Source organism: Silene latifolia, chromosome 9 (genome assembly GCF_048544455.1).
Source record: "Silene latifolia isolate original U9 population chromosome 9, ASM4854445v1, whole genome shotgun sequence".
Taxonomy (NCBI): Eukaryota; Viridiplantae; Streptophyta; class Magnoliopsida; order Caryophyllales; family Caryophyllaceae; genus Silene; species Silene latifolia.
Window position 1 is genome coordinate 38,059,084 of NC_133534.1, and position 26,908 is coordinate 38,085,991.

General features: G+C 40.8%; 1 pseudogene; it reads left to right on the forward strand.

Moving 5' to 3' along the window:
• Positions 1–200: 200 nt before the first annotated feature.
• On the forward strand, positions 201–19,505 carry LOC141600884 (uncharacterized; annotated as a pseudogene).
• The last annotated feature ends 7,403 nt before the right edge of the window (positions 19,506–26,908 follow it).

Sequence of the window (26,908 nt, forward strand, 5' to 3'; positions counted from 1 at the left end):
CAATAACAATTAAAATAATAATTGTTATTATTATTATTATTATTATTATTATTATTATTATTGGAACGGTATTGGGGAAAACCACATCCATTGTTGAAATTGACACTTTGGTTGGAAAATTGTGGAACCATGTTACTACGCCCCGGGTTCTTTATTTTGCGAAAGGCTGGTATTACTTTAGGTTTTTATGTGAGGATGATATGAATAAGATTAAAAAGGATTCGTGGAATCTTAATGGATTTCCCTTGATTTTCAAGGAATGGAGCCCCATGATTGTCGAAGAACTAACTCATGTTTCAGTTGTTCCAATCTGGGTTCTATTTCCTAACCTAGATCCATGTTTCTGGTTATCTACGGGTTTGAGTAAGGTTGCTAGTTCTGTAGGCACCCCACTTTGTGCTGATGAGGTGACTACTAATAAGAGTAAGCTTGCTTTTGCTAGGGTCTTGATTGATGTAGACATATCCAAGGAGCTTCCTGGTGCTGTCTGGCTTAATACCCCTTTTGGGGGTCGAATCCTGCAAAAAGTTGTGTATGAATGGATACCTTACTTCTGTACTCATTGTAAGAAAATAGGCCATACTAAGGAAAAGTGCATAATGGGTCAAAATGATTCAATCCAGACCTTTGATGGAGGTGGCGAAGTTTGATCTAGGTAGACAAAAATCCTCGCGAACCTGGCATTTTTATTCTTCATCCCATTGCTATCGAATTTTATGAAACCACCAAGTTTGTCTCCAATTGCGCGGAGGACATCTGTACGATTGTACTCAATCAGCAACACCGGGAGGACAATCCAAGTTGGAACAGCGAGATGGTTGCGAGAGAGGGGCGAAAATTCGGAACCCAGTCTTGGACATGGAGGTAGTGACCATGGACGAACCAAGGTCCATTCATTTTTATGAAGTTTAAAACAGAAAGTTTCTCTAATTTGCAAGAGTAAAACCCTTTACCCAAACCAATTAAATCTATTTTCCCGTCGATTTTCCACAAGATCCGAAGGGTGTTTGCGAGATGCCCGGATTCAATGGACTTGCCCATAACTTTGATGATGAGGGAGTTTCTCCAAGGCGATTGAATTGAGTTGACCAGATCAGGTGGTAGTTGAATCGAAATCGAATCGCAATCGGGTTTTTCCGGTGGGTTACAAGGAGGGGTAACGGGGTTCTGATGATTAATTGGGGGGAAGATGGAGGAGGTTAAGGCGGATTTGTAGGTAGAGGGAAGGATTTTATTTGCTGGGATGACGGCGCCGGTGATGGGGACAATTGTGGTGGAGCGGGAGATTGAGGTGGAAGAGAGTAACCGATTAGAAGGTGAATGGCCATTGTGCAGAATCCCATAGACGATCGGTGCAGAGGTAGGTGAACGAGGGGGATGTTTGCATGTGTGTTAGGCGGTGGTCCGTGACAGGATGGTGGTGGCTGGTTATGTTGGGGGTCACTCATATTTTTATTTTTATTTTTATTGTGTCTCTCTCAATTTTTGGCAAGTGCTAGTCAATGGTATGTAATTGTTTATAATGTGTAAATATTACCAGCCATTCCGTATAGCATATATATAAATGACATATATACAAATTAAATTAGGTGGCTTGCTCTTATACTCCCTCCCATCCAAAGTAAAGGTAACACTTGCTTTTTGGCACTATTTATGATCGTAAGAAATCTTTGATATTATTCTTAATCTATAAGACAAAATATAGTCATGTGAGATCTTATTTGATTTATCGTCGTGAACGTTATAAGGATATCAAATTTTTATAACTTTTAATAATGTGTAACTAATGATATTCACGTTTCAAATCGTGTCTCGAAAAGTGTGATAAAACAATTGTTATCTTTGTTTGAATTGGATGGGAGGGAGTATTATATTAATTAGGTAGATAACATGCATTTAGAACAACTGTTTGATGAAACAACCTAACTAACATTTCACGGGTAATCATTCTTTTTTGTTTTCATTTTCGAGATAATAATGTCTGAATCGCATACTCGTGCAATTTGCACGGGTTTAAAACTAGTTCACTATATATTGTTAACTAGCTATATCAAAAATTTGTACATACAACTAGAGGTGGCCATCAGCATGGGTTGACCCAGCCTGGTCCGCCCCGCCCCGCCCTGTTTGGTCTCTCAGCACACAGCCTGGCCCAGCCCAGCCAGACCTGCCCAGCCCGCTCCCCTCCCTGGCCTGGCCCGGGTCACAAAACCCAGACCCGGCCTGCCCTTGACCCGCCTATTTAGTAAATAAAAATAAAAAATAACAAAGGCCCGCCAGCCCAACCCGCCCTCAACCCAACACAGGTCTGACCCGGGTCTAACATATTCCCGGCCTAGCCCGGCCCGGCCAAGCCCGCCCCTCCCCCGACCTAGCTCAGGTCTAGCCAGATGAGCCCGGCCCACCCTCGGGTTAACCCTGCCCGAAGACGGCTCTACATATAACGAGTTTTTCACAACCCTTTCACTAGTTCCCCCCTAACTTCAGCTCTTTCATGTGATATATGGCGTGATACGTCATGTACGTGAACGTTGCATGTAATTTATAACTGTAGTCATTAAACTCCGTAAGTGTATATATCATGAATTTTAGTAAATAATCAAGAGAGTGTAACAATCAAATCTAATCCCAAAAACAGTCCAATTATGAATAATATTTTTTTTTTTTTTTTTGACAGCAACAAATAGTATAGCTTACATAAGAGCTCCCTGAGCAAGATTATGAGCTATCCTATTCACTCCCCTAGGACAGAAACTAAGAGAGCAACAATGAAAGTGACAATTATGAATAATATTGACGACACAAATTATAATCCAAAAATAAAGCATAAGGTTGCAACGTTCTTTAATTACACACCGAAACACTGTATCTTCATCTTAACCATCGCTCTCACATTCTTCTGTTTCTTCCAAACCCCATCGCTTTATCGTTTTTCATCCATAGTATCTGATCATAAAACATCTAACAACAACGACATTGAATCAAAACGACATTGAATCAAAGCTACGTATTTCCGTAACATTTCTTCCCTTAAAAGACCTAAGATACACTAAAACAGCCCTCGAAGGTCACACATGGTTCATGAGTTCCATGTATGATACACATGAAGAAGGTGAAGTACAATACCAAAAGTTTCCTTCAAATGCATCAAATGATAGGATTTTATGCATTAAAGGGCATGATAATCATGATGGTGCATGGAATTACTATGCACTTGCATGGCCTAACACATTGCCAAATAATGCAACTCTTTTAAAGGGATTAACTTTTGTGTCTTATAATCATTATAATTATGACAATATATGGCATGGATTGTCAAGTGTATTTCCTTTTGTTGCATGGCACATGAAGAACGAGTGTAAGAAGGCTCCTACTAGATGGGTATTGTATCATCGGGGTGAGCTTAGGACTAAAATGAGCCTTTGGCTAAGTTTGCTCTTCGAGGTCACTTTCGGTATGCCCGTGAAGATTGAAGGGTAAGTTACGTCTTTTTGAGTTTACGAATAGGTGCGAACTGAGATTTACAGTTAAGGGACAAAAAATTTTAGAAGTAACTATACATACGATTAGATAAACTAAAAAATAATTAAATCAATTTTTAAATGAATATGTGTTGGAGATTAAGGAATAAATCGGTTATAAGAAGTTTGTTATAAGCTGTTAGTTACACAACTAACTTTAGTTAGTTGTAGAAACTCTAGTCAGTTAGAACTAACCACCTCCTTGGTTAGTTATAGGTCGGTTTATGTTTGTTATATAAGCAAGATCAAATGTACAAGTTAAATACACAATATTATCATTCAATACAATCATTTCATTCATCTCTCAAACTTTCTCTCTTATGTTCTCTCTCTCTCCTTGTTACACACTCTCTCAATTCGTTTTACTGTTCATCATTATCATGATTAATTTATGTTACCAACATGGTATCAGAGCAAGGTCATTAATTTGATCTTGTTTCTGCATATCGTAGTTTGTTTTAGTATACATTCATACATTCATCTTCATCATCATAATTTTTTCTTTACATTCAAGATTTTGTCTTATTTTCTTCAATACAATTCATCTTCTTTTCTACTATCAATCATGCCAGAAATTACTGAAACAAATAACACTATTGGTCCAGAAGATCCTCATTTCATTCATCATTCTGACATCCCAGGGATTAAATTGGTTGGTAAAGTGTTTGATGGTACTGGTTATGGCGGCTGGAAGCGTGCTATGCTGATTGCTCTCTCGGCAAAGAATAAGCTGGGTTTTATTGATGGAAGTTTACCTAAACCAGCAACAACTGCTTCCACAGCAAAGTCTTGGTAACGCTGCAATGATATAGTCTTTTCTTCGATTTTGAACTCTTGTTCACCAGAGATTGGCAAGTCTATTCTCTATAGTAGTTCTGCAGAGGTTGCTTGGTCTGAGTTGGAAGATAGATTTGGTCAGAATAATGGTGCTCAACTGTATGGCACACAGAAGAAGTTGTCTGACTTTTCTCAGGGTAATGACAGCATATCAACCTATTTCACCAAACTGAAGTCTATATGGGACGAGTTAGATGGCATGGGTATGAACCCTCCTTGTTCCTGTAATTGTCAGTGTGGTGCCAAAGTCAAGCAGAGGAAGTTACAAGAAGATCAAAGAATTGTTCAGTTCTTGATGGGGTTAAATGATTCTTATGCAGTTGTGAGGGGCACTATCTTAATGCAGAATCCTCTGCCCAAGTTGTCCTCTATTTACAACAATCTTCTTCAGGAAGAAGGTCAAAGAGAGATTCATAATGTTGTACACTTTCAGGCTGATTCCGCTGCTCTTTATGCTAATAATAATAAGGGTCCTTACAAAGGAAGCTACAATGGTTACAACAACTCTGGTTTTAACAATGGCAGTACTAGTTTCTATAATGGGTATAATCAGAAGAATCAGTATTACAAGAATTCATCAAATTCCAATCCACAAGGGTCTTTTAATGGCAAGCGTGGTAATTTTCCACAGTATTCTCAGCAGAATTTTCAGAATCAACAGTATCATCAACAACATTCTCAGAATCAATCTCAATCAAAAGGCAAAGGTCCTATTTCAGCTGATAATACTCCTGTTGCTCCTCTAGTTCCTTTCTGTAATTATTGCAAGAAAGCTGGGCATAAGATTGATGTGTGTAGACATTTACAGAATAGGAACAGGCGCTTTGCAGGAAATGTTTTTAATGAGCAGGAAGGAGTTATAGGGCCTGTTCCTGAGGGTTTTCATCAAGGTTCAAATCCTGAATCAAATCAAGTTCTTAATACTGCTGCAGCTTCTTCTTCCTCTTCTGGAGGTTTTCCTTTTGCACCTGGTTCTTCTGCAAATTTTGCTGGTTTTAATAACTCTGAAGATTATGTTGGACCAGCATCTTCTGCTAATTTTTCAGGTAATTCTTCTTCCCTCAGTTTCTCTCAGGTTTTAACTAATCCCTTTCTCAATTCTTGGATACTTGACACGGGTGCTAGTGATCACATGTGCTCTAACAAAGCTTTGTTTTCTGATTTTAAACATTTACAAAGTCCTTATTCCATTTCTTTACCAAATGGTAGTGTAGTATCCATTGATACAATTGGGTCAGTTTCTATCACTGCTGATTTATGCTTAAATGATGTTCTTTATGTGCCTTGCTTCAAATATAACTTGTTGTCCATTAGCAAGTTAAACAAACAGTTTAAATCAGTAGTTAGTTTTGCCCTAACCCTTTGTTATCTGCAGGATTGTTCCAAGAGGCACTTGGTCCTTGGTAGGAATTATAATGATCTCTATCTTCTCCAACAGAATAAAACTGTTGTGCCTGATGTTTCTTTCACTAAAAGTTGTTCCAATAGTGTAATTGCTACTGAAAATTGTAATATCTGGCATCATAGGCTAGGCCATTTACCACTTTACAAGTTAAAACAACTATGTAATGTTTCTTCCAGTAATGAAAGTACTCTTCTTTCTTGTTCTATATGTGCTAAGGCCAGACAACATAGGCTATCCTTTTCTTCTAGTGATTCTATTTCTCTCCAAGCTTTTGATTTAATTCACATTGATTTATGGGGACCTTATCATACTGCCACTTATAATGGATACAAATATTTTCTAACAATTGTTGATGACTTTACACGTTGTACTTGGACTCATTTGCTTACTTGCAAAGGCAATGCTTTTGTATTCATTAGATCCTTTATTCATATGGTTGATACACAGTTTGGAAGGAAAGTTAAATGTATCAGGTCAGACAATGCTTTTGAATTAGGGACTAGTAATGTAACATCCCAATTTCTCATGGACAATGACATTTTGCATCAAACTTCTTGTTTTCATACTCCCCAACAAAATGGAGTTGTTGAAAGAAAACACAACACCTCCTAGAAACAGCCAGAGCTTTAGGCTTTCAATCTAATTTACCAACAAAGTATTGGGGAGAATGCATTTTAACTGCTACATATATTATTAACAGATCGCCATCTAAGGTTTTACAAAATTTTTCTCCTTATCAGGTCCTTTTTGGCAAAGAGCCTGATCTCAGTCACATGAGATCCTTTGGTTGCTTAGTTTATGCTTCTACCCCTAAGCCTGGCATAGATAAGTTTTCTCCCAAGGCCATTTCTTGTGTATTTTTAGGTTAATCCTTTTGACAAAAAGGCATACAAACTACTAAATCTCACTAATTATTCTATTATGTATTCCAGAGATGTAGTGTTTCATGAAACTGTTTTTCCTTACATAAAAGACAACTTGCATTCATTCATTCCTATTGCTGCATCTGATAGCCCTGCATCATCTACTGTCACTCCTAACCCAAGTGTTGCATCAGAGAATCACACCACCACTGTTACTAATAATTCTACTGATAATAATGTTTCTACTAACATGTCTGTACCTGATCCTGTATCTGTAACTGTTGTTCCTAACACACAACCACACAAACAAGTTAGACAGTCATCTAGGCAGTCACGACCACCTTCATACCTGCAACACTATGTTTGTCAGTCTCACAATAAGACCTGCAATGCTGCAGTGTCTGGTTTTTGTCCCCATACACTTACTTCTTTATGTGTTCCTACACATTCTCTATCCACTTCCATGTGTATGTCTGTTATTGTTGATTCCAATTCAACTATTAGAAATATATTGCCTGTTCAAGAACCTAAGAATTATGATGAGGCATCCATTTATCCTGAGTGGCAAGCTGCAATTGCTGCTGAGTTTAATGCCCTAGAGGCTAATAATACCTGGTCCTTAGTTCCTTTACCTCCTGGTAAGAAGTCCACCTCTTGCAAGTGGGTTTTTAAAGTGAAGCACAAGTCAGATGGCACTATTGAAAGGTACAAGGTAAGGCTAGTTGTGAAAGGTTTTACACAAAAAGAGGGAATTGATTACACAGAAACTTTCTCTCCTGTGGTCAAGATGACTACTATAAGATCTTTGGTTGCTGTAGCTGTGAAGAAGAAGTGGAAGATAAATCAATTGGACGTGAACAATGTGTTTCTTCATGGTGATTTACATGAAGAAGTATATATGAAGGTTCCACCAGGCCTTGTGGTTCAGGATAAAAACATAGTTTGCAAGTTAGAAAAGTCTCTTTATGGACTCAAGCAAGCATCTAGGCAATGGAATGCCAAGCTTTGTCAATCCTTAAAATCCAAAGGCTATAGGCAATCACTCAATGATTACTCTTTTTTTTCAAAGCACAACAATGGTCGAGTTGTTTACGTAGCAGTTTATGTGGATGATATCCTAATGGTTGGGGATGATGAAAATGAAATGTCTTCCCTCAAAATTTTTCTGGACAACACTTTCAAGATCAAGGACTTGGGTAATTTAAGTTATTTGGGTTTAGAATTTCATCATTTACAAGATGGTATAGCTATTACACAAACCAAATTTACCAAGGAATTATTGCAAGAATTTGATTGTCTCAAAGCCAGGGCTGTTTCTTGTCCTTTGGATTCAACAATAAAGCTTGATAATAGTACTGGGGATCTTATCAATAACCCAGCTGATTACAGAAAGTTGATAGGCAAGCTCAACTATCTAACCAATTCCCGTCCAGATATAGCCTTTGCAGTCCAATTATTAAGTCAGTTTATGGCTTTTCCAAGAGAGCAACACTGGGCTTCAGCAGTTCATGTTCTTAAGTACATTGCAGGAGACATTTCAAAGGGTATTTTTCTCAATGGTACACAAGATTATTCTCTCCAAGGTTTCTGTGATGCAGATTGGGCATCTTGTCCTGATACACGAAGATCTGTCAGCGGTTTTCTGGTATTTCTGGGAGGCTCTTTAATTTCATGGAAGTCTAAAAAGTAACAGACTATATCACTTTCTTCTGCAGAAGCGGAGTACAGGTCCTTGCGCAGAATCACAGCTGAGCTTGCCTGGTTAAGTCGTCTACTCACTGAGCTGTCTGTCCCTAACATTACAGCTATTCCCATCAAATGTGATAGTCAGTCAGCCATTCATATTGCCAGAAACCCCGTCTTTCATGAGAGGACCAAGCACATAGACTTAGACTGTCACTTCATCAGGGAAAAATTACAGCAAGGATTGATCACCTTAACATATCTTCCTACACACCAGCAGCCAGCGGACCTTTTTACTAAGGCTTTACCTAGTCCTAGGCATCAGTTCTTACAAGCCAAGTTGGGGTTGTTCACCACACCCTCCAACTTGAGGGGGGGTGTTGGAGATTAAGGAATAAATTAGTTATAAGAAGTTTGTTATAAGCTGTTAGTTACACAACTAACTTTAGTTAGTTGTAGAAACTCTAGTCAGTTAGAACTAACCACCTCCTTGGTTAGTTATAGGTCGGTTTATGTTTGTTATATAAGCAAGATCAAATGTACAAGTTAAATACACAATATTATCATTCAATACAATCATTTCATTCATCTCTCAAACTTTCTCTCTCCTGTTCTCTCTCTCTCTCTCCTTGTTACACACTCTCTCAATTTGTTTTACTGTTCATCATTATCATGATTAATTTCTGTTACCAACAATATGGTCCCTAGACCTTATTACGAATTATTCTGTCTGCCTCATTCATTTGTTTAATTATCTTTTAAATTCTTTGTAAATGTTATTTTAATGAAAAGTACCACATGATGGGGCATATTCTGCACCCGCTGACCAAGTCAACATATTGAGCAAGGTCAAAGATATCCACAGCAAGTCAACGACTTAGACAGCCTAACCGACGCAGCCTGTCGGCCTGTCTCTTGTGCCTCGGCTAGGACAACTAGCCAGCCGGGGCACATATCCGCGAACTCATATCCAAGACCCCTCGGCGGCGAGTCAACAGGGCCCGCCGGCCTGCCATGGGTCCCTCGGCCGAGGGTAGATCAGTCTTTCCACCTGCTAGCCACTTGGCCACTACGTGACAAAAGGTGAAAGTCTATAAATACTCCTCAACTCTCATTGAGGAAAGGATCCATAATTTAACCTAAGAATCACTATTCATCTGGTAATATCTTCCTTATCTCTCTACAATATATACTTCGCCAAGTAACAACAACTTATCTCTTAAGTTTACTGACTTGAGCGTCGGAGTGAGTTCGCTCGGTCCAAAGCCGAGCCCTCAGTTTGTTCGTTGTTTCAGGAGACCGAGAGGAGGATTCAACTAAAGACGTCATTCTGCAAACACGGGTGGTAACAAATAACTGCTCTGGAATTACACCCGGAACAATTGGCGCCGTCTGTGGGGAAAGATACTAGAAGCTAGTCACATTCATTCCCAAACAAAAAAAAACACAAAACAAAAACCCACCCAAAAAGCTAAGAAGATGTCGAAACAACAAGAGGTATTCGTGACCGACGAAACCGAATTCTCGCCAAGATGATACCGTCCACAAGTGCAGGGTTGCGACCCTCCACCGCCGAGTAATTCAACCGAGTACGGGATGACAATAATACCGAGATATGCCGCGCCCGCCAACCAGGTCACCATCATGGGACATGTGGTTGATGCAAAGAAAAAACCGAAGCGCTCCTGGACCTGGTGGTAGTACGCCGACTCACACTTTGTCACACCGACAAGAGCGGCGGAACCCGTCCGGGAGACCCGGGGCCCAAAACGTGACTCCGAGAAACTTGAACGGAGCACTAGGGGAAGCTGACCCTGTCAAGACGCCGGGGGAGCCCAGAGTGCTAGTGGTAGACCTGAGTCCTTCCCGCACTCGTGGGAGGACGGCGTCGCCGCAGCACCGACGAGGCACGCCCCAGAGGAGTGAAAGAAGTCCGACTCACCAGAGTCGGAGAAGAAGCCCTTCCCGCCACGTGGAGAGGAGCCGGACTAGGGATGCGAGGAGCCGATCGCCGCGTGTCGTTCGACACGTGGTCAGACAGCCCCTCAACGCCTACGTCCTAGAGACCCCGGTCCCAGCTAAGCTGAAGTTGCCACCCATATCATACAAAGGAGAAGGCGACCCAACCAACCACACCGAGGCTTTCGAGTCTCACATGTCGGTGTGGGAGCAACCTGACGAGGTTTGGTGCCGAGTCTTCCCTACGACTCTGCAGGGGATGGCACAAAGTTCGTAAAAGGGGCTACCCGATGGGTCGATATACTGTTATGCCGACCTAAGGGACACATTCCTAGCCCAGTATTCTTGCTATAAGAGGAGGGCCGTCGAGACATCGGACCTCCTAACTATCAGACAGGAGGGAGGCGAGTCTCTCCGTAGTTATGTGAAGAGGTTCGACGCCAAGGTTCAGCAGATTCGTGAGCTAAACAGCGAACTGGCGGCCTTCGCACTGATGAAAGGCCTCCCAAGAGGAGACTTGAAAAACGAGCTCATCAAGTGCGGCGGCCTGAACTTAGACTCCGCCAGGAAGATGGCCGACCAAGCCTTAAAGGTGGAGGACTATCACAAAACCTGGGTAGGCCCCAGTGAGGCCGGACACTCAGAGAGAAAGAGCCGCCGGGAGGACAACCCGGATGAAGGACGCCGTGACAATAATAGGTCACGGTCTGACAGATCTGCCAGGAAGCAGGACTCGGCGGGTGCCGGGGGGAGTTCAGGACCGTACTACCAGAAACGGTTCAATGGTCACACCCCCCTGGTCGTATCTGCCGCCGAGGTCTTCGCCCTGAGCAAGAACGAGGGCCAGAAGTGGGAAAGGCCCCCCAGGCCGAAGGGGGACGGTGACACGAGCCGATCTTTGTGAGTACCACGGCCACACCGGTCACCTTACTGACAACTGCCGGCATCTGAAGAATGCCATTGAAGAGCTGCTCCGGAAGGGGAGCCTCGGCAAGTATGTTGCCAAAGGCCAAAAGACTGAGGCCGGCGGTTCAAATAAGAAATCCGTTCAAAGATGGATAGGAGTGATCCATGTTGTCATCGGGGGCAACGAGAACGGTGGGTCCGCTCATGGGCACAAACGGCACCTGAACGAGCTGTATCGGGCCATCAAATTTGTGCCCAAAACAGCGATCCCCGCTTCCAACGTCCCCGATATGACTATTGGGAAGAAGGACTACGAGGGAGTCATCGCCCCTCACAGCGACCCACTTGTAGTCCACTTGGACATATCCAACCACCTGGTCAAGAGGTGCCTGATTGACACGGGCGCCTACACGAACATCATATTCAGGGAGTGGTTTCTCAACCTCGGTCTGAAGGTTGAAGACTTGAGCCCGTGCACCAATCCGTTGTACAGTTTTTCCGGGGCCGGCCTGGTACCCCTAGGGTTGATCAGATTGCCAGTGATGTTCGGCGAGGGAGATGCGGCTAAGAATGTCCTAGCTGAGTTCGTGGTCATCGACGGCTCGTCCGCCTACAACGTTCTCATAGGCCGAGTCACTCTGAGCGAGGCCGACGCAGTGATGTCCATCCGGGCCCTGACACTGATGTATGTCTCGGACCGGAGGGAAGCGCATAAGCTCGTCTCCAAGGACGAGAAGGACGAGGTGGTCAACATCCAGATATCTGCCAGAGGGTGCAACATGCAATCCCTCAAAGTGGCAAAGAAGTCAGAGAAAGGGAAAAGCTCATCCTTACAATAGGAGGGCGACCTCATGGATGCAACTAACGGCTAACTGGGAAGGTCCCTACAAAGTCGTTGAAGAAATGAGGCCGGGTACATACCGGCTGACAGACATGGAGGGTGTGCCTTTGATGAGCCATTGGAACACTGACAACCTCAGGAAATACTTTGTATGGCGGCGGAGGTGCCTAAGACAACTGTGGGCACCCCGACGCATGTTTATGGCTAATGAAGAATCGTCCAAGTTTTCCATCAGTGTTCATTTTCTCCCATAGTCACTATCAAGAAGTAGACGCCACGACAGTCACCCCAAGAAATAGACGCCACGGCAGTCACCCCAAGAGGTAGACGCCACGGCAGTCACTCCAAGAGGTAGACGCCACGGCAGTCACTATCAAGAAGTAGACGACACGGCGAGTCACCCCAAGAAGTAGGACGCCACGGCGATCACCCCAAGAGGTAGACGCCACGGCGATCACTCCAAGAGGTAGACGCCACGGCAGTCACTATCAAGAAGTAGACGCCACGGCGATCACCCCAAGAAGTAGACGCCACGGCAGATCACCCCAAGAGGTAGACGCCACGGCGATCACTCCAAGAGGTAGACGCCACGGCAGATCACTATCAAGAAGTAGACGCCACGGGTGTCACTATCGAAGCGACGTCACGGCGGTCACTACCAGTAGCGTTGATACTCGCGAAAGCGATCAACATGCCTTAGAAACGTTAAACACTGTTGAGATACGCACTTAAAGCGCCTCGGCCAAGCCGAGGAAGAAACAAAAGAAGCGCTCAATTAATAACGTAAGAAGACAACTCAGACGAAGACAAGAAAAGACCTTGGCCAAGCCAGAGGCAAAATAAGCAAACTCTTATTAAAAATGATAACAGGTTACAAGTGAGGAGAATACGACGACGACGGACCGTCCCCATAGGGATAAGCCAAAACACAACCTACCAAAGTTGTACAAAATACAAGGAAAAGAAAAGCAAAAGGTTACAGACATATCATTTGAAGCGCCAAAAGATGGCAGGGAGTAAAGGCTTAATAATTGGCTCCCGAACAGCTGAAGCTATCCGAGACGCCGGGTGAGCCTGGTGACGACCACCCGTCTCCCTATGCCTGTTGCTGCTTGCCATCAGCAGCGTTAGCAGCATCATCTTTGATGGGCGACCCAGAAGCTGTCTTGGCAGCCTCAGCTTCAGCAGCCTCAGCCTCAGCTTTCTTTACGACCTCGGCCTCGGCGGACCTCGTTTGCCTTCATCCTCTCGGCTTCCTCCTTGGCCGCCTTAGTCTTCTCAGCAAGGGCTGCCTTCTCCGCAGCCGCCTCTTCCTCCTTCTTCACCCTTACCTCCTCCTTGGCTTTCTCCTCCGCGGCTTTCTCCTTAGCTTTGAGCTTGTCATCAAACAGCTCGTCAAATTTGTCCCACGGAAAGGAGCCATCAAGAGGGAAGAGCTCCCCAATCACTTCCCTGGCAGCTTCTTCGGCCAGGTCCCGGTATTGGGCGCACATGTTAGGGAGGATAACGGTTTGGAGCGTCTCAATGTCCTCCTCCCTTTGGGCGATGATAGCATCCTTGTTCCGAACCACCTTCCCCTGGGCCTGAAACATGCCCCTCCATTCGTCCCTCTGCTTAATATAAAGGTCGGCGTGCTTCTGAACAAGGTCACGCCCCTCCAGCAGCTTAGCAGCTTCAGCCGCCGCAGCCTCGGCCTTGGCTCTCTCAGCAAGGACCTCCTTTTCAGCGTCCTCCCTGAGTTTTCTCTCAGCACGGACTGCCTCTTCAGCCTCAGCCTTGGCCCTCTTAGCCTCCTTGTTCGCTGCGTCGAGTTCAAGCCTTAGCCGCTCGAGCTGTGGGGCAGCGTCAGCAATGGTATTCTCTTGCTCCACAATAAGAGCACCGGCCGTATCAGCCCACTTCGCCAGTAACCTGGTCAAACTTAGGCCCTCCGACTTAATCTGGAGGGGGGTAGGCTTCGGGAAGGAGTTGACAACGGTGGCATCTTGACCACTTGCCCGCGCAGTTTTCTTCTCGGCACGCCGTTCAATAGTGTGACCGGTAGACGGCAGCAGTTGATCTACAAAAAATTCAAATAAAGCATCCGTGTCAACATACATGGACATACCGGAGAGCCTGTCATCAGGAACACCTAATGAACCGGCTAAGTCTGAGCCACAGGATAGATCTGTACCATGCTTGGCTTTCTTGGTCGGAGGACGCATTTCCTTGCCGGCAGCAGAGATCGCGATAGCAGCGAAGCATTAGCGGCAGGAGCAGGCTCTTTCCTCTTACGGACAAGGGGAGATCCCTCCGCATCGGAGTCCCCCCCATTGGTAATGTCAACGATCACCACCGTCTCCTTCTGGACTGAAGGGATGGGAGGTGGAACTGATGTCGACGCCGTCGCCGCCGAAGACTTTGTTTTCCGCGTTCGGCGCGGCATGTTACTAGCAACCTTAGCCTGGGCCGCCTCCACATTCAAGCCTTTCAGCTGCTGATCCATGAGATCATTCGGCGATGTTCTGCGATCACGGGTTAGAGCCTTAGGATGCAAATCAGCAACGGTCTTGTCCTTAGCAAGCCCCATTCTCCGGAGGATATCCTCAGACAGGTCCGATCCAAAGTGGTCTGCAAAGAAAGCAAAGCAATAGTTAAGTAGAAGAAATAAATCAAAGTTCAAGAAACAAAAACATTGAGAGCAGAGATGGGCCTCACACCGACCCCACTCACCTGTGCCGGGGGGCCGGTATGAGGCCGACATGGCAGAGCGACTCATCTGAAGAATGATGCGTCGGGGGAATCCATCTCTTCGGCACCCCATTCTTCTCCGCCTCAAAAAGCCTCATCGTCGCCTTCTCATCCGCATTAAGAGGGACCTTTGGCGTCCATCTTAAGCTTGCTCGGGTGACCCATTTCTCACGCTCGCCTTACTCGCACCGCAAATTAACTTCGTCTTTGGAAGGACCGGGCAGCGCGGATAGTCATCCGGCACCTCAACGTACACCCACCGATCTTTCCGGTCCTTGCGGGAGGAAAGCTTATCAACGGAGACGTAACCGGCTCCATTTGCACGTTGTACCATCCGACGCGACCAGAAAACGACGGCCGAAGGTGGTGAAGCCGACGGAATAAATTAACCGTTGGGACCTCCCCTTGAAGAGACAGAGCGGACAAAGCCGACTATGGTCCTAATAGCCAACGGGTGCAGCTGGGCCACGGCGACGTTCATGGCTCTAATGATGGCCATAACATAATCATTCAGCGGAAACCGGAGCCCGTACTCCAGGTGCCGGATGTATACGCCGGTGCAACCCGGGGGAGGGCAACAGACGGCCTGACCCTCCTCAGGGATAACAATTTTGTACCCCCTGCCGAAGTAGAAATGGCCCCCGAAAAGTGTTTCGCACGAGCATTTGGCGAACTTATGGGCCCGACGGCACGTCGAAGGCGGACCTTACAGCGCGTCGCCGTGATCCATGATATATTGCCTCCCCTCATTAGGACGAGTCCTTACAACATCATCACCGTCATCATCAACATCATCATCATCCTCCCAATCCTCCAAAGCTTTTGGATCAACTTCGGGAGAAGGAGACCTAGGGCCCCCAGACCTTATCGGGATGGCGTCTAGTATCTCCTCCTCATCAAGACGCGACGGGGAACCCCCCGGCGCACGGTTACTAGGTTCGGCATCAGCAGAAGACATGGTAGCAACAATTACTTAACAAAATAAGAGATTGAGAAAAATTTGTTTGTTTACCTTGAAAAAGCACTAGCCGAAGTAACGACTCTGAAGATTAGAAGAGAAAGAAGCCCTTGAAAGTTTAGAGAGAAGAAAATTTTAGAGAAAGTGAAATTGGTGGCCAATTTCTGAGACTAACCGCCCTATTTATAGGGGAAAGCCCATGAAGAAGGACCAATCAGGGCATGACCCATGAAAACGTCGCCCAATCAGCGAACAGACACGTGTCAGACATGCAACCACGGAATGTCAATCGTTGCAACAGTTGAACGTCAATCAATGCAACAGTGACCAAGCGTCTTCAACACGCCCCTTCATATCTCTCTGCCTATTCATCTTCCTCAACAAATTCCTAAAGTATCTGTTCTTCGCCGGCCACATGATCAACCGAGCTAGGAAGCACCGGCCGGGGGCAATCAAAAACAACCGGCACTCTCAACCCAGGTCTCGGCCAGCGTCACTTTCTTTTCCACATCGGATGCCCTTTACACATCCATGTGGAGGGGGGATATGGTACGGCCTAAGCAGAACCAAGCCGAGGTAGAAGAAGCCGGGGCAGAAAATTTGGTCTTACGCAGAATATACGCTCAACACACATCGGAGCCCATACCACGGCATAGACTACGCTGGGGGCAAATTGATGGGGCATATTCTGCACCCGCTGACCAAGTCAACATATTGAGCAAGGTCAAAGATATCCACAGCAAGTCAACGACTTAGACAGCCCTAACTTAAGCCGACGCTGTCGGCTGTCTCTCTTGTGCCTCGGCTGGGCTTAGACAACTAGTTGGCCGGGGCACATATCCGCGAACTCATATCCAAGACCCCTCGGCGGCGAGTCAACAGGGCCCGCCGGCCTGCCATGGGTCCCTCGGCCGAGGGTAGATCAGTCTTTCCACCTGCTAGCCACTTGGCCACTTGGCCACTACGTGACAAAAGGTGAAAGTCTATAAATACTCCTCAACTCTCATTGAGGAAAGGATCCATAATTTAACCTAAGAATCACTATTCATCTGGTAATATCTTCCTTATCTCTCTACAATATATACTTCGCCAAGTAACAACAACTTATCTCTTAAGTTTACTGACTTGAGCGTCGGAGTGAGTTCGCTCGGTCCAAAGCCGAGCCCTCAGTTTGTTCGTTGTTTCAGGAGACCGAGAGGAGGATTCAACCAAAGACGTCATTCTGCAAGCACGGGTGGTAACAAATAACTGCTCTGGAATTACACCCGGAACAACACAAATTATTAGCATAGAGTAGTTGACGAATTATTCCAACGGATGAGATTTTTAGTTAAATTTTTCTTTTTTCGTCCGCTCTCTTTAAGTTATAACTGACAAGCAGGGGCGGACCCAGGATTTAAAATCTGGGGTAGCAAAAAAAAAAATTAGCCAATATATATCAATAAATTTTAGGATCGAGAAAAATATACAGTACATAACTTGTTTAATCTAATTCACAACATGTGTAACGAATAAAATGACCGCTTGCATTTTGTTAATTAAATGCATTTAAGGAGAGCAAAAAAAGAGGAAATATGCACTTCATGGGAATCGAACCCGGGACCATTGGTGAGAAAACAAAGCCTTCACCACTGAACCACATGATTTTTCTTGTATATTTGATGCGCTAATATGTATTTATCCACTATTGAGCCATATTTGGGGTAGCAAAAATCGATCCGCTTAACCGATATTTTTACGTTTGGGGTAGCGGACGCCACCCCTTGCTACCAGGTGAGTCCGCCCCTGCTGACAAGAGTGTGTATAAAACACTTCTTTTAAACTAACTAATTTTGTTGTTTTATACTCCGCATATATACTCTCTCGTATTTTTCAATTTTCTCCTCGTATGTATAAATAGGTTTGATGGTTTCGAAGAGGATAAACCGGTTTGCTTCGAAGAGGCCGTGGTGATGAGACACAATGAGGGAGGAATGTCAAGGCAAAGAAGAATGGAAACCTATGATTATATAAGGTGTAAGAGTAGGGTGTTTTGCAACTTAACTCAAGTACCTAAAAAAGTCAACGAAATTGGGATGACCTTGTTCATGAGAAAAGGTCCTAGATCTTTCAAAAAATGATTCAGCTGTTGTTGATATCTTCAAACATGAGTCTCACTTGTTTAAGGGATGTCAATTCATAGTTGCTCTTTCAACTAATCTCTCATTTTGTGATCAGGTTAGTCCATCTCATCCATTTGTCCCCACTATTTCAAATAGATAGTGCTAGAGCGTTTAGGGTAGTATCGAGTTTTGCTATCACTCTGTCACATGTTCTTATTAAAGTCCTTCAATGATGTCAAATCATGTTATAAGATAGATAATGCTATATAGGTTAATTATATCCTAGAGAATTAACCTAACTTAAAAAATGTTAAAACTTGATATAACAATTGTAAAGATTAGACACGCAAAAAACTTTGGCCTTAATCAAGTGGTGTTAGTCAAGTGATAGCCGGGTTAAACCTTGAATCTTGCAGAAATACAGGAGTTGAGAGGTCTCGGATTCGACTACCAGCTGGGCCGATGATCACTTGGCCACTGCAGCCCCCAAAGGGGTGATTTACATGGTCCATGTGGTGGTGCGGGAATGCATGGGCCCGGGGATTCAACCCCCTCGTCATCAAAAAAAAAAAAAAAAACTTTGGTCTTCATTTTGATCTTGATCTTAGTTACCCGTTAACGATGATGTTGGGTGAGTCGGATGCGGTGGTTTTTCACAAAATAATGTCGCTTTGTTTAAATCTCCTTTGTTTGCAGTTTCTTCAAATAATCCCGTCATATGGGACTTGTTTTTCGCTAGGTATTAATGTTAGTAGCTTGTGTGTGACTATGACAGTGGTTGTCTATCTGGGTTATGTTGTCTTCCCTCGAGATGGTCCGTCTTGGGTGGTCATGGCCATGGGATTGGTTAACGGGTTCTCCCTTTACCTTCTCATCAGTTCGCTCGACATCTTTGGTTGTTGGTTCGTTGATTGTTGTGATCGCTCACTCTGGTGTAGGAGAGCAATCTCCATCCGAGACAGGCCTTCGTGGCTTGTTCTCACCTTTAAATTTCTACGCTCATGTAGCGTAAGTGCACCTCGTGTTTGTCCCATGATACTTCAATTGGTTCAATGGTCTGTGGGTGACGTTAGTTTTGCTGATGGTTTGGGTGAAGAAGCTTGGGGCCATTCCACCGTCCTCTATCAACATGTTCCTGTTACCCGTTGCAGATATTTCACTGCTCGCAGTTCATTACTAGATAATTATAGTTCTATGTTTTTTAATTGTGCTTTGTTTTATGTTGTAGTATATCAACATGGCTCTTAGAGCCATGGTACTGGAATGTAAAACTTTGTTCACCCTTGTCAAAAAAAAAAAAAAAAAAAAAACTAATGAGTTCAACGGATGTGTTGATTTCTCCACATGGTGCACAATTAACAAACATGTTCCTAATGGAGAGGAATAGTAGCGTAATGGAGTTCTTTCCAAAAGGGTGGCTTAAACTAGCGGGAGTAGGTCAATATGTGTACCATTGGATTGCTAGTTGGTCAGGGATGAAGCACCAAGGTGCGTACCGTGACCCGAATGGTGACTCGTGCCCGTACCCGGAAGATGATCGTCGATGCATGTCAATCTTTAAGAATGGCAAAATTGGACATAATAAAACCTATTTTAAGGAATGGGTTAGAAAGGTGTTGAATGAGATGAAGATGTGGAAGATAGAGCTAGAGAATGGTAACAAATTCAAATATAGGTCAACCCCTTGCAATTGTGTTTAGAGTTTGTGTTTATTAGAGATTCGGAATAATATTAGTTATGTTGACATCTTTTAATTTCTAATTAATTTTAGGAAGTAATTGGCCTTTTTTTTTTTTGTTATACTCCCTCTGTCCCGGTCATTTGTTGTCCTTTTTCATTTTTGGGTGTCTCAGTCATTTGTTGTCCTTTCTATTTTAAGAATGAATTTGATGAGTAATTTGATCATTCACATTCAATTTATTCCACATGTCATTTAGTAATTGGCCCCTTCCCTTTCTCCTTTCCTTGGTCTTTGTGCCAAAACCAAAGGACAACAAATGACCGGAACGGAGGGAGTATTAAGATAAGATTTGTGTCCGTAAGGGGGAGTCTAATGGTTAAAACTTGGGCGAAATTTCTAAGGGACTCAGGTTAAAGTTTCTACAAGAGCGCAACAATCTTGTCTTGTGTAGTATTTATGGCCTCAGTCTATGTGATCTAGAATTAGGTCGTTTAGAATGAACGAGTTTGAAATTAGTAAACTTGCAGCGGAATTTGTAACGTGTGAATTGTAACAAAGAACAGGATAGATTAGCAAATCTTGTTCTAACCTCGCAAGGTTAATTATAGCTCGATTTGCTATAAGCCTCGCAAGGAAAAGTCCTAATCTAATCTCGCAAGATTGACACAAGTTTTACGAACTGTAAACTTTATTGTATTTCAGAAAATATTCTGAAAAATAAGGCCACAATCGGTCCTTATTTATAGTCCTACTTGATGTCTAAAATCTGACTCGAGATCTAATTCCTCAACTTGTCTTCCAAGCTATCTAACTCTTTCCTAAACTAACTAGAAAACTTATTAAATAATTAACTAATAAAAATCAGATTTGTAGAAGCTAAATAAAACTAGGATTAGGAAATACAGAGTTTGCTAAATCGTGTCTCCTTATACGGCTGGAATTCCGTGCTCCTACGCGGCCCCAACTTCACCACTTTCATTGCTCTCCCATTTCAACATCGTGACATAATCCGAACCCATTTTAAAACCTTCTGTAATTTGAGTTACATTTCGACTAATGAGCACTTCATTTTCGCTATCTTCTAATGCTCCCGCATCACTATGCCTTCTAGGATTCGAGCATGTCACTCTCAAGTAGCTTATATTACTTGGTATACGTAGTTTGCAGATTATCACATATATTGGGAGATTTTACCAGTGTGCAACAAAAGTAGCGGCCGTGGATCCCCATCACCAAAAGAAAAAAAAAATGTTTTGTTATTAAAAGATTCATCAATACAAAATAACGAGGAATATATCAAATTACCCCCATAAGTTTGATACTATGTGGAATTAAGCCATTTAACGGATAAATATAGCAAATCGGCCCCATAAATTTCTCTTAATCTTATCTTAATAAATTCAAGAACATTTAATGCAATTTTATGCACCCACATCATCAACTCAATGTCTATTTCATTTCACTTTTATTTTGAAGAAGTGGTGGGGCCGTTTCTCTTTCATTTTTAAAGAGTGGTAGGGCCCATCAAAATGACAAAAGTGATTATGCATGATCAAAGTAATAATTTGCATTTTTTTTTCCAATAGTTAAATTTGTTTACGAACATTTATTATATGTTATAGAAGTATACTTATATAATTTTGTTAAATATTGATTTATATGAATCCAGATTACAAAGATACATCAAACAATTTGATAAAAAACTAATGTAATTTTTTAGGAAAAACGTAAAAAAGATAGTAAAAATATTGCAATCTTTGAAAATTAAGAGAATAAAAAATAAAAATTGCGCATTGCACATTTCGATCACATATTGGTTCAAAAAAATTAGTAAAACGCCCTTTTACTTATTAAAATCAAATACGAGTAGAAAAAGAGATTTACAATAAACTGTTAATTTCTTTAGTTTGACGCTATTTTTCTAACGACATTTTTTTACCATTTTTTAAATTAAAAATTATTTTTAAAAAATTTAAAACATATTTAAAATTAATATTTAATCACATTTAATTTTTTCATTAATTATATTCACATAACTATAAAAACAATATTATTTTAATATTATTTTTTATTTTTATAAAAAATATCAAAAAAACTGATTTTTTTACTCGTGTTTGTAATTTTAAGTACTAAAAAAATAATTTTTTAACTATTATTTCAAATATAACATATAAATAATATTTTAATAAATATCTTGATTTATCTTTAAGCCAACGGGTTGACCCGTTCAAAACAAGTCTCGACCCTAAATTAACGAGTCATTTCGGGTTTGAATTGCGGGTCAAATTTTCCGGGTCTTGACCTTAGAAAAAACAGGTTGAGTCGGGTCGGTTCAGAAATTGACGGGTCTAATACCTACTATGTACAAAGGAAAACTGAAAAAATGATAATTGTGGCAAGGGCCATTGAGAAAGTAGCACAACATTTGTCATTATATACAAATACAAATTTCAAAATTTGTAAATATCATTTTACTTATTATTTTACTTATGTAACATTTTGGATTACCATTTTTTTATTTTTTATTTTTAGGTGACAACTTCTATAGATATATTTTTTGAAATATATTTTTTACGTCTAAATTAGATTCGTTTTTAAGAAATTCTTAATTGCAAATGTAATTTATCAACTAAAATTTTAAATATGACATATTTGTAAAACATAAACCGTCTTAGAAAATATTAAAGATAATAATATTTATAATAATATACTCGTGCAATATGTTGCACGGGTTAAAACTAGTGTTCTATTAATCACATATCTTATTTTTAAGAATTAAATATTTTGCTATTATTGAAAGTCAAAATTATTGATCAAATAATAATCCTTAAAATCCTAATTATTAGAAAGCGTGTTGAAATAATTTTTTTTTATTTTTTTTTGTGTGAATTCATAATATGAGAATTTTTAGTGAAATTACAACGAAAAGTTACATAACCAATTTTTTTTTTATATTAAATTTGATTTACATTTTTCTTTGAATATGTAAATATTGTATTTATTTTTAATCGATATATTTAAAATGGTTTTTTTTAATAGAAAATAATATAGTTTTATAGTTAAAAAATGGTAGAAAACTTGATTAGTGCTTAATTGCACATTTTTGGAAACTTGGGGTATTGATTGCACATGTTATATAAATTTGCTTGACCCTATTTGCTAATAGGGGATTAATTTTTGCAGGATTCGTTGATTACCGAACAGGGTCATAATCTTTCCAATTCTACCCCTTGCTGTCTTCAACATTTTTTCCTTTCTTATATACTATACCCAATTGGACTTGGATCCCAACAATTTGTACAAATTTGATGATTCATAATTGGATTTGTGATAGCATAACGTAGATATATACAAATTGATTACTGCTTTAATTTATGCGCAATCACGTAAGCCTGAAACTAACGATGAGGGAGAAGTGAACAGGGTGTGTGCCGGGAGGGGTATTCGTGTATGTGATAAACATGAAAATGCATTGGTGAGTTCATAAACAGTAGACTGCGGGCGTGAGTTATTAACCAATTATCCATAATAACCTACACTAATAATTACATCAAATTATAAAACAAACATTTAGCATCCCAAACTATCCTACTCTTAAGTTTATGCTTTCCATTATCATCATCCCCATCCTTGTCCCATTCAAGAACACCCCAAAAAAAAAAAATAGTCCATCTATGAAAGATGGCTAAGGTCCCTGCGTCTACTTCAGATGGATGGATAGGAGTGCTCCTTGTTGTAGCCCTGCCGCTAATTCAGACGGATTAGCCACGTAATAATCGATTTCGTTTAAGTTTATAAGGCTAACCAACTATAGTAGTTGGTCAATTGAAGATGTAGGATTCCTTAATAAAAACATGTTTAATGTTTATAATTATCCGATGTGGGTGTATGGTGTCAAAAAATTAGAACCAAGGAAATTAAATATATGAAGGTATTAGAAATTAAGAACCCGATGTTTTATATGTACAGATATCATGCGGGGTCATTTTTTTTTACCCCCCACCCTAAAAAAAATAGTCCATCTATGAAAGATGGCTAAGGTCCTTGCTAGAGCTGGCAAGTCTGACCCGACCCGATTGCCATCTCTAGTCCTTGCTGCTACTTCAGGCGGATAAGAGTGCTCCTCCTTGTATCAGCTATCTTGAAACTTTGATTTGATTTCAAGTAAGTAATCGATATCGTTTAAGTTTATAAGGCTAACCAACTATAGTAGTTGGTCAATTGAAGAAGTAGGATTCCTTATTAAAAACATGTCTAATATTTTATAAGTGTCCGATGTGGGAGTATGGTGTCAAAAGATTGTGATATTCTTTTGGTGGTGTATTTGAGTTGTTAATGGAAACACACAGTATATAGGATTACTGTATAATTAAAGAGTTATTTATAATATTGTAGACTAAACACTCGTTCTTGAGATTGAAGTTTCACATATTGTAATAGAAACCATTAAATGTTCGGAAAATTTGATATCCCTGAAATTCCCCATGCACCAAAGAAAATTTTATAATGTTATGATCACTCATACAGTAGTTTTCATGAGCAAAAAGAGTGAAATTACGTGTAAAGGGACAAAACTTAGGAGCAGCATGTGAATTTTCTTTAAATTGTATAAATAGCAGTTATAAAATTATACACTCTTCATCAGAGACATTAAAGTTCACAATTCTCTTTCTATTTTCATTCAAGTCTCTTTTTGATGATACTATTTTGTTCTTAATAGATTTAATTACTCTCTTTTACTGGAAAAAAAATGGTTATTTTAGCGACCTAAATTAAAGTGCATTAATTATGAGCCACCTCATCACAGATAATGCCCTCGTGGCATTTGAGGTTCTCCATGCTATGAAACAAGGCCGAGTGGAACAAACCGAAAATTTTGCCCTTAAATTAGACATGAGCAAGCCCTATAGCCAGTTAGAAATAGGCTTCACTGTTAATCGGTGGTGGAACGTCTCATGTGGTGTTTAAAGTCCTTGCCTTTACCAAAGTTGGCTGGTGTGAGTGGTAAGGGCTCTCATCTTTTAAACAAGTGGTCAGGGGTTCGATTCCTGATTCTTGCGAATGAAAAAGTCAAACTTGGGAGGGGTCAACCCATTAAATTGCCTTCAGTATCCCGAAGGAGATTGCCCCAACTGTCGGTAGGGGATACTCCTGGTCAACACCAAAAAAAAAAAAAAAAGTCCTTGCCTTTCACGTAACTGGAATAAAAACTTTACAGTAAATAACAAAAACTAGTCCACTCTTGATGAATGACTAGAGATTAATGTCTAAGAATATCTCATCTAAATCTAAGTCACAAATACAAATACAAATACAAATACAAATGTCAAATGTCAAATCCCAAATACAAATATCAAATTCCAAATAATTGAATAGCTACCCATCTATTAATTTGATATGGGACATAATATTGCTAGGTAGGTAAATATTTTGATATGGGACATAATATTGCTTTTAAAGCCATGTTTTACTTCTTATTTAATTTTCACAAGATAGTGATATATTGACATTTTGTTTTTTAAATTTTAATATTTTGTTATCCTAATTTTAGGTTCTTTAATTTAACTTTACATTCTATGAAATATGAATTGGTTGAAGTATTGCTATGGGGAATTTTTTGTGCGCGAACAGTCATCAGTTCACCGGGAATTTGTATAATTGACCAAGTACTAATTCCTTTCTTCATTAGTAAGTAAGATAGAGTTTTGAACAGTTAGTAAGTAAAATGGGTCCAATATTATCTCCCTTGAATATTTTAGATAAATCTTTTACATTTCATATTATGTGACCCGTCTTACAAGAATTTATCGAGCTTAAAAAATTTCATTTATATTTGCTATGCATCTATTGTAAAACACTACTACTATCCATATTTCTAGCGAGCCGTTTCACATTTTTTTAGCCCAAAAAAAATAGTCCATCTATGTAAGATGGCTATGGTAGGAGCTCCTCTTTGAATCCGTAGTAAACATCATTCTCAAATAAGTTTATAAGGCTAACCAGGGGCGGAACCAGGATTGAAAAGTACCTAGGACTAGATTGACGAAGTTGATGCTTGTTAGCTGTGTTATCCGGGTGAAATAGTGATCGGTTGTCGAGCCATAACTTTTTGTATAGAATTAATCCATTTTCATATTTTATCCCCTATTCACATTATTTTGGGGTCAAAAAAAAAAAAATCTTTGACCGTGAATATATGTTGTAAATTAATTATAAAAGCGTGATAAATAAAACCAAAATTTTCGTATTTATTATTAAAAGATCTTTTACAAAATAATAGTTTTGACAAAAAAACTACTACTAAATATAGATGGAGACAAAAACGCTCAGAATGTGGCATTAAAGATCGTGGAAAGAAAAATGAGGAGAAAATACGAGGTAGTACAAGAAATTACGATTTTCCTAAGAAAACATAAATTTAATATATTAAGAAAAAATTGCAAAGATAAAAATTTTTATTTACAACCCAACTAATTATCCATAATAACCTACACTAATAATTACATCATATTATAAAACAAACATTTAGCACCCCAAACTATCCTACTCTTAAGTTTATGCTTTCCATTATCATCATCCCCATCCTTGTCCCATTCAAAAGCATCATCACCACTTTGCCATGCCGTTTTTGCCCTAGACGACTGCCATCCGATCCATTATGTGAATTTTGTGAAAATACCCAATGTTTTATATTTACAGATAGTCAGATATCATGCGGGGTCATTTTTTTACCCCCACCCCCCAAAAAAATAGTCCATCTATGTAAGATGGCTAAGGTCACCCTGTGCCGCGTTTGACGGATAGGAGCTCCTCCTTGAATCTGCCGTTTGGACTCTTCAACTCCGTAAGCAAACATAATTCTCAAATATGTTTATAAGGCTAACCAACTATAGTAGTTGGTCAATTAAAAGCGTAGGATTCTTATTTAAAAACATGTTTAATTTTCTATAATTATCCGATGTGGGAATAGAGTATGGTGTCAAAAAATTGAGATATTCTTTTCGTGGAGCTTCATTTGTTAGTAGGAACACCAGAGTTAGTGTATTTCCAGTAGCACAAGTCCGATTCAGAGTTCGGAGAAAAGTGAGTAGATAGTATCCATGGCAGGGGACAGTATCGCCACATATATTAATAACCCGATCCAACTCGGATTGTGCGTTAAAATTTTAAAGTAAGCAAACAGGAATATAATAGACGGTTTGGACGCAACAACAGCATCATCCAGCCGACCAGCCCCATTAAATGGCTAAGAGAGTGACCATTAATCCATTTGTCACGCCAAATATCAATAAGAGAGGGGGTTTTTTCATATTTTTTTCCAACTTTTTAATGTGAAGAGGCATGAATTTATTTGTATTTCATTTTCATTTTTATTTTCTATGTTTTGTAGGTATATCATTATATAATGCGGGTCATATATAT